At 37.3% G+C, this 6210-nt stretch overlaps 2 pseudogenes; both read left to right on the forward strand.

Moving 5' to 3' along the window:
- The first annotated feature begins 3663 nt into the window (after nucleotides 1-3663).
- On the forward strand, nucleotides 3664-4558 carry LOC132938077 (ADP-ribose glycohydrolase OARD1-like; annotated as a pseudogene).
- Nucleotides 4559-4791: 233 nt separating this feature from the next.
- On the forward strand, nucleotides 4792-5721 carry LOC132937977 (uncharacterized; annotated as a pseudogene).
- The last annotated feature ends 489 nt before the right edge of the window (nucleotides 5722-6210 follow it).

Raw genomic sequence — 6210 nt, forward strand, 5'->3', positions numbered from 1 at the left:
GTGAATACGGTTTGTGGTATGCAAATAGCATAGAATGAACCTAAATATTTTGAAAATTGCCTTGCGTGCTTATGTTGCAAGCTGACTATAGTACTCGATGCCTCGATCGAGTGTCAATAAATTAATTATGAGTTTGAATTCCATATTAGAGTAAACTAATGACATTATTTTAAATCCTCAAATATTAATTTCAAATATTTGGATGAAAATTATTTTTTGTGATTAGAAGCAAATTATTGTGACTAGCAATAAAGGTATTCCAATTATTACATTACCTCTACAATAGAAGTATTCATGTTAACATGAATAATGTTTAAATGTACATATTATTATGTAATATCTTTGGAAATAAATTAGCCGTATAATATATTTTCAATTTTGAACAATATTATATTATTTTGCTGTCGTGGAGATATTCGTTTGGATGTTTATTCATACGTCCGATTACACATTTTGAATCAGTTTATACTTCGCCACCATTAACTGTCGATTTATTTTAATTCTCTTTACATAAATATATTAATTATCAATTTATGGTACCATTGATATATCCTTATTGTAATATTATTTTTCTAACCTTTGCGTAGGTATAAAAACGCAAAAGGGGGACGAGGTGGCCGAGCGGTCTAACGCGTCGACTGCGGCGCTGGCAGTCGCGGGTTCGACTCCCGGCCACTGGGCGGCATTTTTCTTCGGGCAAGTCACGGTGTCCGGAGAACAAGTGCCGCCATCCCCCACCCGGGCATGGCAGATACCTACGGGTGCCCAAATTGAAAATTCTGCCAAAACCCAACACACACGTGTTCCCCCCTACTACTACCAACAATACAATACACCTAACTAAAACCATACACCAAAAAGACCATACAGCTAATGGCCATAGTTGCCGTGCTTACGATCAAAAAAAAAAAAAAAAAAAAAAAAAAAAAAAAAACGCAAAAAAAAATCAAAAACAAAAATTTATACATTTCACATAATTTCAAAAGAATGGCCCTCAGCACCGATATTCAAAACGCTGATGCATTAAATGCCATTGTGATGGACAATATTGAAGCTATATTAGAGAACATAGTTTACGGAAACTTTTTATATTTTGAGGATGTGATAGAAGAATACGATCGTGTACTTATTATATTTGTGGGGCCAATGATTTCCATCTTGGCCAGAAGTGCATTGTCTTGCGAAGCGGTGTCCATCGCAGAATTATCAAATAATGAAGATAACTCTGCGATGGTCCCCGAGGACGCGACGATGGAAGATGCGATTGAAGGAAGCGACGTCAACTCCGAAGAGCCTTCCTGGTTGGACGACCCAGCGCAAGAAGACGCCGTGTCGGACAAGTTTGAGCCGGCGAAACGCGTTCCTCATCGACGAAGCAGGTTTTCTATTGCATGGAAGCGCGTGAAACGGGTTTTCTGCACACTGTGCTGTTGCGGGCGACGAACCAGTCAATAGCCCCGTGCTTGGGCAGGACAGGACGACGGACAGGATGACGGCGGCGCTAAGGAGGTGAGGAATACGAGAAAGAGCACGGACGGTGCCCGGCGGTATGTCACGCGCGCACGTTCTCCGACCACCCACGGCGCGACGGGTTCGCGGGCGTAGTGCGCTCGGTCGTCGTTGACGCGCGAGACCCTCTGGCGGCTCGGCGAGCGCCCGGCTGCAGTTTCGGTCGCGTGGAACGATGGACGACGATGACGACGACACGGCGGCTAGTAGAAGTACCGTCGCTGGCAACGACGGTACCGACGATTACGACGGCGAAGGCGACTCGTTACGGCGGCAGCGGTGCCGAAACCCGTCTGTCGCCAACGAGTCGTCGTCACCGTCAATCGTCACTAGCCGCCGCTCGTCGCCGCGTCGTCCATCGCTCCCGCGGCCGACTCGGTCTGGCCTCGCCGGCTGGGCAAGGTCGTCACACGCGTCCGAGCAAACGCGCCCGCGATACCCGTCAACCCGCGGGACCGGTCGCGAGAACGTTGTAGAGGTGACCAGTAGCCAAAACTTTGCAAATCAGCACCGAATAGCCATCTTGTATCCCCTCCCCTCCTCGTTTATTGTGTCTCCTGTCCGTCGTTTTTTTTTTCTTTTTATATTTTATTGTTACATTTTTCAATTATTGTTACTTCAGTATTTTGTGTATTTAATTCTTTGACCCCGCCCTTTTTTTCATGTAAATATAAATATTACTTTTTTTCTAAATTTTTCCCCTTTTTATAATATTACTTTTTTTCTAAATTTTTCCCCTTTTTATAATATTACATTTTTTCTAAATTTTTCCTCTTTTTATAATATTACTTTTTTTCTAAATTTTTCCTCTTTATAATATTACTTTTTTTCTAAATTGTTCCCTTTTTAATAATATTACTTTTTTTCTAAATTTTTCATCTTTTTATGATATTACTTATTTGTTCATATAATAATATATTATTATAATAATAACACGTGAACACAACAAATTATTGTTTCTTATTATTTTTATATTATTCAGTGTATACATCAATTGGTACAACTTACAGATTTAACGACTACAAATCGTTATAACATATACCAAATACTAATAACAAAAGACTCGTTGATCGTTTATACAGAGTATATAATGATAATGAACATTGACTACAGACATGCAGTATAAACGTTACACGACTATTATAGGTATATTTATATTATTGTTCCAAGAAATATTTAAACAACATAATATAGACTGTGTTTAAACCTTCAAACACTAAACGCGACGGAAACTGTTACATAATTAATAAATCATAAAATAACACCGGCGGATACGGCAAGGATATGGTTTAATAATATAAACTGTACATTGTGCAAGGATGGTAGATAGTAATATTATGTATTGTGTAAAACGTATAACGAACGTCGATATACCTAATCGAATAAATTGTCGAATAGTTTATACAAAATAATATTTAATACAAATCCAAAGTTATATTTTAGTATTTCACATGACTATTATAGCTGCAGCCTGTCGAAAAATATAACCAAACACTATAGATATCATAACGGGACAGTCAACGTTAAAATGCATAGGATCCCCCAGAATCGTAGTGGTCGCCTATATTATGAGAAATCCTTCGGAGTTGTCGAACCTATGATAAGGACCTATGATATGTTTGAAGGTAGGCGCAACTATATACTTTTTCGGGGGGACAAAATGCGCCGCGGTTTTTAATAGAACTGTCCCGTATTCAGGCCTTTACGCCTCTACAAGTATACGGTTGTCGCGACCATTGTAATAACGACGAGAAATATCAAAACATCAACGTATCAAGTTCGGTGCCAATTTAAGTGTTCTATTTGCATTTTTATTACGGTTATAATATATTATTATCCAAATGGCGTAATAATTTGTCGTCGTATTTTGTACGCATTGGTGTTTTTGTTTTTTATGTTTATAAAAGTATTTTGTTAAATTTTTTCAAATGAAATATAGGTAAACCGTAAAATATTGTTCAAAAATGGTTTATATGACTAATAACAATTTTTTGAAGTTCAGCGGCACTGTATATATCTACTGGTGATTTTTCAAGCATGCTCGTTCACCACTTTTTCCTTACAAAAAAAAAATATACATACATAATTGTATTACTCAATGTATTAATGTTTCCATGGCATTGGTAATTTATGTTACTATAAATGTATTGCAGCATGGCTGAAATCGTATTGTCATCCAACACAATTATCGAAGAATTCAATTCGATCACGTCTGCAGGGACTTTCGCCGTAGCACATTGCGTGTCGGAAGATTTCCAAATGAGTAGGGGTGTTGCGGTGCAGTTTAAGTAAGTTTGATATACATATTTCATATCTATTACAGTCATTTTTCAAAATATAAATGACGTACTAAACAGTTAAATATGTATATTTAGAAGTTAAAATTTAAAAATATGTTGTCTGAATACTTATTTTCATTGTTTAAGGTCATTTATACTTAAATCGATTTATGTTACAGGCTGAACTATGGTCATGTTAGCGTCCTCCTGGACCAAAGGGTCAGAGTAGGTGGGGTGGCAGAACTGAGGGTTGACCAGGAAAATTATTTTTATATTTTTTACCTGGTGACCAAAGTTTTATACCACCATAAACCAACTCTCCAGTCCCTAGCCACCACATTGGTCCAGTTAAGGGATAGATTGAAGGAATTGTCGATTAGTTCTTTAATTATCCCGAAACTGGGCTGTAAATTAGATGAACTTAATTGGTACCAGGTTCATGATTTATTAAATAATAATTTAACGGTAGTGATGGCCTGCAGTTAAAAGTCACAGTTTGCGATCCCGAAAACGTAAGATTTCATTTTTATTAACCATTAAACCATTTATATACATAATACCTACTGCAATATATAAAATATTAAAATATGTAACTTATGTAGTTTCAGATACCATCTCACCATCTAGCCAAAATAGAGGAGAAACCAATTGATTTTTTTAATGGTTCGACGAATTCCACAGTCAAAATTCTACCCGTCGAAATAACGTGCGCGTCGACAAACACGTTATTTCAAAAATGTTTAGCAAATAAATTTTTAACGCCAGAGTAATTTCATTGTTTTTATACTTAAATGTGTATCAATATGCAAAACGTTCAATGTGTAGTTAAATTGTATTACACTTCAATGTATATTTTTACAGGTTGTGGGCGACGGTGCACTTAGGACAGGTTGTCCGAGTCAGTGACAACTTCGTAATATGGGCAATACAGGGCGATGATGTGAGGTTTTTTCAGACTTTGGAAGCCCAAATTAATGAAACAGTGGCGATGGGCCTTGCTTCATTCATTTGGGCATTTCCAAAGTCTGAAATGATTCACTATGCGGCATTTTCGTCCCTGGTAAGGTCACAGTTGGCTGACAATGTACCTTGGCGGTATAAAATAGTGGTATGCAACCCATCTATGTAAGTTGATCATCAAATTAAATTTATTTACCTATGTAAATGTTATAATTATGAAATATATTTTACAACAAAATGTTATTAAATATTAATTTTTGCTCTTTTATAAAACGTTGTAGGCCCACGCAAACAATACATGCGGGAAAATGGCCGAGAGGCAGAAATCATCACCGGCCTTCACCTCAAAATTATAATCCTGGTCAAGGCGGGATTGTACGTGGTCGTGGCCAGCTGGTACGTGATCGCGGGGAGATTATGCGTGGCGGATATTTCCACGGACGTGGTGGACGTGGTGGACGTGGCGGATATGGTGAACACTCGTCCACACCGTCCACGCAATTTATTCGAACGCGTTGGACGCATTAGGGCACACCGTAACATCGATTGTATCAGTCGGTTAGTTTCAACAGCATAATATTTTAAAAACTTAGGGCCGTTCTTACAATATCCGGTTAAAGTTAACGGACACTGAACCGGCGGAATTCTGCCGTTAAAAAATCTGTTATCAGCCGGTTATCGTTGACCAACACTTAACTGGACATTGTAAGAACGGTCCTTAATTGTATAAGTAATAACATTTAGGTTCAAAATAAAAATGTTATATTATTATTACAATATAGTACAATTTGCCACACAAAATACGAGCCCACAACCAGCGCCGGCAGGGTCATCATGGTCTAACGTCAATTATACCCGTGGACGGGCATGTGGATGGGCACGTGGACGGCCAACAATTATGTGCCATAATTGCAGGGCATTTGGCCATACCCGGCAGTACTGCCCTAACAATTGTAAGTACCTAGACAAATGATTTAAAATTATTATTTATTTTACATTATGTAAACTTCAATGAACTCTTCGTAATCTGCAATGATAATATAATAGTTTACGCTACCTACGCATGATGCACCCAGGGTTGTTATGTTGAAAACACATTTAAAATATAAAAAAAAAACTTATTGATTTTGTTTTAAACGATTAAAATACATGTTTTAAGTATCAATAAAAAACGTGTGTTTAAAATAATATAATTAAAAAGCCGCTTACTTTATCATACTGTATTGAAGATCGAAACACCCCCCCCCCCCCACCCATAAAAAAATTGTAGACGTTTATAATATATCATAGGTTAATGTGTTATACGTTTCGGAAAATGAAGCTGTATCAATATTAGGGTGCTTAAAGAATTATTATCTTTATTTTACACGTCCTAAATTGATGTTCCGCGTATTTTCCAATACACTTTTGTGGTTTTTGATATTAGGGAAATTTAACTATAATGATCAATTTAACTATAAAA

The sequence above is a fragment of the Metopolophium dirhodum genome, chromosome 2, assembly GCF_019925205.1.
Source record: "Metopolophium dirhodum isolate CAU chromosome 2, ASM1992520v1, whole genome shotgun sequence".
In the NCBI taxonomy this organism is placed as follows: Eukaryota; Metazoa; Arthropoda; class Insecta; order Hemiptera; family Aphididae; genus Metopolophium; species Metopolophium dirhodum.